Source organism: Lacerta agilis, chromosome 8 (assembly GCF_009819535.1).
Source record: "Lacerta agilis isolate rLacAgi1 chromosome 8, rLacAgi1.pri, whole genome shotgun sequence".
NCBI lineage: Eukaryota > Metazoa > Chordata > Lepidosauria > Squamata > Lacertidae > Lacerta > Lacerta agilis.
Genome location: NC_046319.1, coordinates 46,189,066 through 46,197,789, shown reverse-complemented (window position 1 = coordinate 46,197,789; position 8,724 = coordinate 46,189,066). Strand labels below are relative to the sequence as shown.

The 8,724-nt window shown below is 42.3% G+C and overlaps 1 long non-coding RNA gene across 1 annotated transcript; it reads left to right on the top strand.

Annotated features, from left to right (window-relative positions):
* The first annotated feature begins 391 nt into the window (after positions 1 to 391).
* Positions 392 to 6,977, top strand: LOC117051104. The gene is made up of 4 exons (XR_004427150.1): positions 392 to 645; positions 3,904 to 4,018; positions 5,272 to 5,339; positions 6,448 to 6,977. It is a non-coding gene; the product is annotated as an uncharacterized LOC117051104 (long non-coding RNA).
* Positions 6,978 to 8,724: the final 1,747 nt, after the last annotated feature.

Genomic DNA, 8,724 nt, shown 5'->3' with positions numbered 1-8,724 from the left:
CCTTGGGCTAGTCACACTTCTTTGAAGTCTCTCAGCCCCTCACCTCAAAGAGTGTTTGTTGTGGGTGAGGAAGGGAAAGGAGAATGTTAGCCACTTTGAGATTCCTTCGGGTAGTGATAAAGTGGGATATCAAATCCAAACTACTACTACTCCTCCTCCTCCTCCTCCTCCTCCTCCTCCTCCTCCTCCTCCTCCTCATGTATCTGATGAATGAGTCTTTGCTTAACAACAAATGAGTCAACTGAGGTGCTCTTGGTTCCTGTGTTTTTTGTTTTTTTTGTTTTTCTGTAATAGATTAATCCAGTTTACTCTCTCAGAATCTCTGAGCAGGACAAACTCAGTTTCAGGGGTGCCAATGAATCCAAGGCTTGCTCATTCCCACAGTGTTTTTCTCAACTCCGCAATGGCATCCAGTTAGATAATTTGCCCACGAGGCAAATTTGAGTTCACCTCTCATCGTCATCTTCTATGTGCTGTTTACTCTCTGCAAGAGAGACAGAGAGACTAGATCTGTCTTTCAACAGTACTGCAAGGACAGAAACCAGAGCAGGAGGCTTTAATAATGCTGTGGAAGAGCAACAAGCTACCCTTCTGTACATTACACAGGTGGGACAGACTTGGCGGGGTGAGAATTCGCTTGGAGAGGTAAGATTCAAACCTTCCCCAGAGAAATAACTTTGCTTCCTTTGTCTCTTTTGATTATAATCTGCCAACTCCAAATAAAATTAAGACTTTATGTGTGTGCAAAACTATGGTTAGCTTCATTTTCTGGGTCTTCCTCAATTGAAGATAAGGGAAAAAATATGAGGTCTATCTTCCAATAAGATTTTTTTTTTTTTTACATTTTTCTCCAAAAGTCAGAAATAAAGCTCACATAGATCCTATTTAATGCTATACTTTAAAAAAAGTTATGAAATAGATCTATACAAATGCTTTTGAGATAACAATAGTGGAATGAATTTTTTGGGGATGTGCATGGAAAAGCACTGTCCCTGGTGCTGTGTTCTGTTCCACTTCAGCACAGCTAGTGTCAAACTGCCGGTGAATATGTAGCAAACTTTTACAGCAGCCAAAGAAAACATCTGGTTTTAGGCAGGATCTGGCTTTCTTTCTTAAAGCAAGAGAGCTGCATAGATCAGTACCTTGCCTTGTCTAATTCCATTAATGTGATCTCTTGTCCATCCCATGGCAGTTTAATGGGAGTTATTTGTGGTCCTCCATCAAATAAAGCCATAGCCATAAATCCCACGTCACGTAAATGAAGGTATAAACGTCAATCTGCATTACCGAATAATATTTATGATTTTAATTAAATGAAACTCACTGTGACGTTTATTAGATCACAAGTTACATGTTAATGGCAACAAAATGACTTGGGCTGATATGAGTATCTCTTAGAAATGCTCTTAATAATGATTGTGTTGTGGGTGGGTGGAGGGTCAGTTCAAAATAACACAATAATATGGGGTGTGTTTGATGCAAGAAGAACACTGAATCTAAACTCGGTTGTTGGTTCATCTACCTCAAATGCATTGTAATGAATGGGGCCTGCATAACAGCATCTTGCTAGCCATGGAACCAAGAACATTCAGTCAAGATGTTGAAGGGTTGTCTGTTTCCTTGGTTTCAGGAAAGATCTGCACTGGAACCTGGAGCTCTAAGGCATCGCTGGGGAACCTTTTTTGTTCCCTTCCAGGCAACCCTCCAGGGGTGACAGTCAGTGGTGGGTGGGGCCAGAGGCAAAAATGGGTAGAGCAACAGATGTAAATTTTACCTTTGGTGCAGTAAGTTAGTCTCTCTGTGCTCTCATACACTCATCTATCCTCTGTCTAGAAAAGCAAAATACATTAGCCTTCAAGGATGCATTAAGGGGTGTGGCCTGCAGTGGGGAAATGACCTAGGGAGAGTCCTGAGGGCCAGATAGAGGGACCTGGGGGCTGCATTTGTCCCTCAGGCCCAAGGTTCTCTACCCTGCATCCAAACAGCTGTTGCTTCAGCAGTGAAACACCTCGTGTTGAGAACTTAAATAGGAGCTGCAGGCTCCATCCCTTCCTGGCTCTCAGGCAGGCCTTGATTCAGGCAAGGTGCTTGTACAGCTTGTACATATTATTATTCATTAAATTTATTAGTTGCCTTCCTCACAAAAATGGCCCAAAGTGACTTAAAGTTAAAAATACGAGGGGAAAATACTGGAAACCTGTTGCCACCTTGTAAGCTAAGGGAGATAAGCAGCACCCCTTTCCTGTGAATGTTTAATGCATTTCTGCATCCCACTTGTTTCCTGTAGGGTTTCATTTGATAACTGCTGTTGCTACCCAATGGGGTATATTTGACACATTTCTAATTTTAATTGACTTCGTTTTGTTTTTAATTTTCCATTCTTTGATATGGGGCAATGAATCCAGTCATTGCAGCTGATCTCATTTTATTTGCAACCCTGATATTGAAACTACTGGGCAGATTTTTAATGGCTGAAATCCTTGTCTTGGCAAAATGTACAGTGTTTTAATGAGTTTAGGAGGGGCAGTTTGGCAGAACGACCATTACTTAGGTTTCAAAGAATAAGATTTTTATCAAAATCTTGAATTTCTCTAAGCTATTCCCTGAAGTTCAGAATACTTCCATGGAGTCAAGGAAAGTTCAAGAACGTGCCTCTCACTACTGTGGTTACAAAAGATATATAACAGCATGTGGAAAAAAGATCCATGCATTCATTTAGGAACCAGCACACCTGAGTGGAATTGTCTAGGTTTTTGTTAACAAAGCACACTGACCTTGTTTCTGTTGCCTCTTGAATTGGTGGCAAACATTGCATGAGTATCTGCTGGGACCTAGTGTAGCACATAAAAGACATCCAGACTTTTTTTGTTCCTGGAGAATTTCACTCTGTTACTTGTTCGATAAGGCTTAGGGGATACTCTCTACAGTATTATTTGAAAACCTATGCAATACAGAGACTTCTTTTTTGCTTTCAAGCTCTGTTGTAGATGTCAATGTACCTTTTTTGTTTTTTGTTTGTATATATCATAAATTTGGTAAATGTTAACATTTACTGGTTATTCACAAAATTAAGGCACAGCAGAACTTATCAGAAGTCTTTGTGCCATAAATAATTTGCTTTTTGATATTTATACCATGGAAAATGTTTGCTTTGCTAGGAAATGGAAATGGAAATGGCTTTGGGATTATATTTACTGGAGCAATCAGCTGCCTGGTATCTACCAGTAACTGTCAGAAATTTTTACCCTGGACCTATTCAGAAAAGTTTAAAAAAAAACAAAACTGGCTCTCTCTCCCCACCTTTAAACTTCTTCTTGCATATGCAATATAAATAATACAGTCAAACATTAGGTAAATTTGTAAGTAGTTTAGAACTGATTACATCAGTTAGATGTTTTCTAATCTGTCTCTTAACAGATTGTCCCAGAGTGAGCTGTGAGTAGCTGATGGTAAGGGAACAACATTGTACATAGAGTTTCAAAACTGTCTTTGGTCTTTTTCCCCCTGAGCTTATTCAAATTCTAAGACATACAACAAATGTCAATATTGTACAAGTTTCTCACATTTTATGTAACTAGCACACACACACACACACACACACACACACACCAGCTGCCAAATCTTGAGCCAAGAAATAATACAGCCCCAGCCGCTGCTAGCCCGAGCCAGGGAAAGAGGTGCACCCGAGCTTGAAAAACCCAGACGTTTCCTTTAAAATGTAAGAATCCTACCGGATGGCCATGTTGGTCCCCCAAAAGAGGGCATGTCTGGGTTTTCCCAAACATATGGCAACAAACCAGCCAGCACACACACACACACACACACAAATTCACAGAGAGGTATTTGCTCTTCTTAAAATAAAATAAATAACTCTATACAATGTGTTGTCAATTTTGCTGCCAGAGATGTCCACACCCAGTCCCAGTAATAAGATGACGGATGAGATCCAGACAGCAATAAACCAAATGAGGCAGGCCACCTGAGAGATGCTTTGCTTGTAACAGAAAGAATGGAAGAGGTATGTGCACTCAACATTTAGAAAAATGGTACCTAAGCCATTCTCTATCTATTGTCGTTTGTTTATAATGTACAAAAAATCTTCCAAGATCGTTAAGGCATTCAATCCCAGACTAGCTATTTTCTGAAAGAGATCATGTAGTTCCATAAAGGGAGTGGAATATACAAGGAATTGTCCATTCCCTAGCCAGAATCTACACCTAGCAACCCTATTTGGATGGAAGTCACTCATGCAAATAGGCAATAATTATTTTTGTCAGACTGGGCCGCTTAAGATCTCATTAAGAACTGAGTTCCATAGGCAAAGCCTGTGGGGATTTCAAAAAAGACTGCTTCTCACTTTTTCTTCTTCTGGTTTGCCTTGGTCCATGGTTGGAAGCTTCCTGAATAGCTCATCAGTGCAAAGCAAAGGAATGCCTTTGGATGGGAAGTCTGAATGGCCAGGGGTTCAGCAAGGCTAGCATGTGTATTTGGCTTATTAAAAACCTACAGATCTCACTGAGTCAAAAATTCAATTGTGCAATGTGGAATTGCTGCAAGTGAGCGTTTAAATGGCCAAATCAGCCTCATTCAGATAAATGGGATTTTGTGGTCTTGACCTTTTTATAGTGACAACCTGACACTAATTTTGAAGGATCATATATTTGTGTCAGCTGTCGTTGGAGGGCATGCAGTGTGACTGGAAGTAGGTCTGCACGTTCCAAGACTATACTTTGAGTTTTAACATGCTGTTACAAATGTTAGAGGAGGCTCCCTCTCTTAAATATATATATATATATATATATATATATATATATATATATATATATATATATATATATTCACCAGCTTGACAGTTTTTCAAACATATTCACTGTCAGCCCTAACAACCTGTCAACAACTGCCGTTATGTGAAAATTGCAGAAGCTGGTTTGAGCACTGTGAAAAGTGACATCCATGCCACAAGGATAAAGTTCCTCAGAAATGGAAGGCGAAAACTTTTGAAAGGTGCTGTAGCCCTTCCAAGTCAAAATGAACAGTCAGATATCTGGGGGAAAAACATACAGTTGTCACATCTGATATCTATTTCCCCCTCCCCCTCCCTCAAATTGAGGTGTATGGAAAAGAACATAGATTAGGACAGAATATTGCTGTTTTGCTGTTTCTAATTTGCAATCTTCTCTCTCTCTCTCTCTCTCTCTCTCTCTCTCTCTCTCTCTCTCTCTCTCTCTCTCTCTCTCCCCCCCCCCCCTCCCTCCCTCCCTCACTTCTCAGCAGTGGACTGCTCTATGCAGCCTTCCTGGGTGTTTCTTCAATTAAAGCCCAGGGGAAGACATTATGAGGTAACTCCTCCCACAAGGCTTTTTTAGGTCAGGAAGTGTAGGCAGCCAGGCAGGCTGCAAAACAGTGGTGACACGCTTAGACAAAATACACACCATCCTTGGCCACCCGGCAATGTTAAAGTATGCTCAAAACTCTATATCCAACACAACACTGACACTAAATTCTGAAGTGTCCTGCGGATGAGGCAGAAAAATGGGTGCCTCTTTCACAAAGGAAGAAAAGCGTGGAGAGCTTTCGGAACAACACCAGATGTTATGGGAAGACAGAAAAATATGTATGAAATGGACTAGAGAATCCAGATCTCGTTTCCCTTCTGGATGTTCATTCAAAGTCCGGGGTGGGGAACCTCAGGCTTGGAGGCTGAATGTGTCAGGAATTAATGTGCAGCCCAAAAGAATCCCTAATATGCCCAACACCAGGACCAAGTACCCAGTTGAACAGGAGGTAAATGGTTGCATTTCCTCCATGACCCCTCAGGTCTGCTCTTGCACTGCATAGAAAACTCAGGTGGGCATAACTGGTAAATATAAACCCTTCCCTGTCCCCACACCCAGGTCTTGGTAATGCAAGCCAGGTCAGCTCATCCAAGATAAAATCAGGACCCAGTAAACTCTTATTTAAAACTGACCTGGCATTCAGAAGCTGCACCTACAGACTCAAGGGCTGGCAAGCAGATTAACTTCTATGTCCCTGGCAAGGAGAGGATCCAAGACAGGGTACAGCGTGCAGTTGAACAAAGACGTGATCCAGTTGGAAGATTGAATGCCAAGCTTGGACTCTCTTTGTGGGACAGTCACATATAGTGCAACTAGAACACCAAAGAGCCCAAGTCTGCAAAGATGTATGCTAGAAGCTTTGAAACACTCCAATTATCTAGCTAGTCCTCTCTCTCATTTTGCAGCATGAGTCTCCTAATCCCTCTGTGGAGTTCAGGTGACAGGCAAGGCTTGTCTGCCTTAACTAGTCATGCACTGACACTGAGCGTACTTGATCTGGGGCTGGTAGTTTGCTTCAAACATTGTTCACGCAAATGGGTCTGGCAGCTGGGAAAGTACAGGGGTGTGTGTAAAAATGCATGCCTAGCGATCCCTATTTCTCTCTCTTCAGAACAGATCTGCCGTGCTGTTCCTGCTGGCTGTTTGAAGAGCCTTGACTTTGAAGCCCAAAGAGAAATTCATTTCCCAGGCTTTGCAATTCATTGAAAGATGAGGCTGATGACCACAGAAAGGGTCGATCAGATTAGCCCTTGATGACCCCTGTGTTTGTGTCTTTAATGAGCATTTTGCAAAATGATGTTTCCAGTTTTTAATGCTGTGCCTCGCATGTGAGATCATACAGGATATTAGTTTTGATTGTCTGGTGCCACAAGGATTGCAATTGATTCCGCCTTCCCCCAACCCCACATATCTCCTTTCTGTCTTGGCTTCCTCTGCCTTAGTGCAAACCTTCTAACAATATATGCATGCCAACCTCTAAGAATGCCTTACAGTACTGATCTCAATGCCACATTGGGCATTTTTTTTCTTTTACTTCATTCAGTACGGAGGCTAATATCTTGTTGTCTTTTGTCTGAAACCACAGAGCATGAAGTCAGGAATTGTTCCACCCTCTGACAGTTTGCCTAGAGAGAGAGATGAAGAGAGAGAAATGATATTCTCTCTCTCTCTCTCTCTCTCTCTCTCTCTCTCTCTCTCTCTCTCTCTCTCTCTCTCCTCCCTCTTATTGTGCAGATCTATTTTATTAAAAGCTCTGTTAGCATTATGGTCTCCACTTTGTAATTCCAAAATGCTCAGCATAGACAGGTATGCATTGTTATCCAGATCTACCCAAGGGAAGGACCATGGCTCAGTGATAGAGCATACTTTTGCATGCAGAAGGTCCCAGGTTCAATCCCTGGGAGAGATGTTGGTCTGATACCATGTGTCAAGGCTGGAGTCAGATGCAGGTCAGTTGCCAGCAAAGTTAACTATTCAAGGATAAGGCATACACCTCAGCAACACTTCCCAGCAGGTCTTGCCCCTATAGAGCAGTTGCCATGACTGAAGGTCCCTGCCTTCCACACCTCCTAAGGCTCCTCCACTCCTAGATGTTTCCCAAACAGTCTCAAATTGCATCTGCACACCTCTGGTCTCTGTTCTGCCCTCCTCATTATCCTGCACATTCTTGGAGACCAGCGGGGAGGGGAACTTGTTGCAGCTGGAGAGGCAGTCTCTTGACCTACCTCCTCTGCTTCAGCCTCAGAGTCTGAACTGCTCCCTGTCCCAGGTTCCTCCTGTTCATTAAACCCTGTTGTCTCATCAGTATCCAGCATCTCATCCCAGGCTTCCCCCTCTGACCTCTCCTCAGTTGTCCCACCACCAATCCACACACTCTGAACCTTCCTCCTCTGGGATTTCCCTTGGGGTTTCCCTGGCTGGCGCCTCCCACCACTCCTTGGCATCCAGCCAGGACCTGACACCATGGAGAGTGGCTGCTAGTCAGTGCAAACAGTATTCAGTTAGATCAGGAACTTTAACCCTTTCAGACCCAGGACCCACTTTTAACCCAAACATAATTTTGGGGACCTATTTCTTAATCTTTTACCATACATTTGCATCCTGTTGCAGCCCACCTTGGATGAGGCCATGAACCACTAGTGCAGGCTTCCTCAACCTCAGCTCTCCAGATGTTTTTGGTCTACAACTCCCATGATCCCTAGCTAGCAGGACCAGTGGTCAGGGATGATGGGAATTGTAGTCTCAAAACATCTGGAGGGGCGAAGTTGAGGAAGCCTGCACTAGTGGGTCCTGACCCACCAGCTGAAGACCAGTGAATTAGATGGCCCAATTGGTTTGATACTGAGCCAGCTTCCTATGTTTGGTGAAATGGTCTGAATGAGCAAATGGGACTGTTTAGTGTCAACCACAGGATCAAGATGGCTGACAATCACCTTGTAGTTTCCTTTGGAAATATGCCAAACTCACTGATCCAGTAGCCTATCTATCAATTGCTATTTAGGTCAGAGAAAAATACACATGGGGAAAATTTAGGGGCACTTGGGCAGTTCAGGTTTATTAAATTCCTTAGCACCTTTGTGAAAAGTTTCTGTTCCTGCGCTAGGCAAATTAGAAGAAAGATGATCAGGACTGGTTCAAGGAAATTCCACAATGCAATAAAAATAATTGGTTTAAAATAATGATCTTTGGTTCATTACTAAAGTATCTTAATGATCACTTTAGGACTTCTTTTCTTCTGTCTGTTCCTCACCACCACCTTAATCAGTAATTAATTTTAAGTACAACAAAATTAAGCCAGATTCATATCCTATCTGCAGATAATTATCCAGGCCTAACCTCACCCCTAGGATGACATTTAGTTTTTAATAGTTTTTTTTTCTTAGAAATA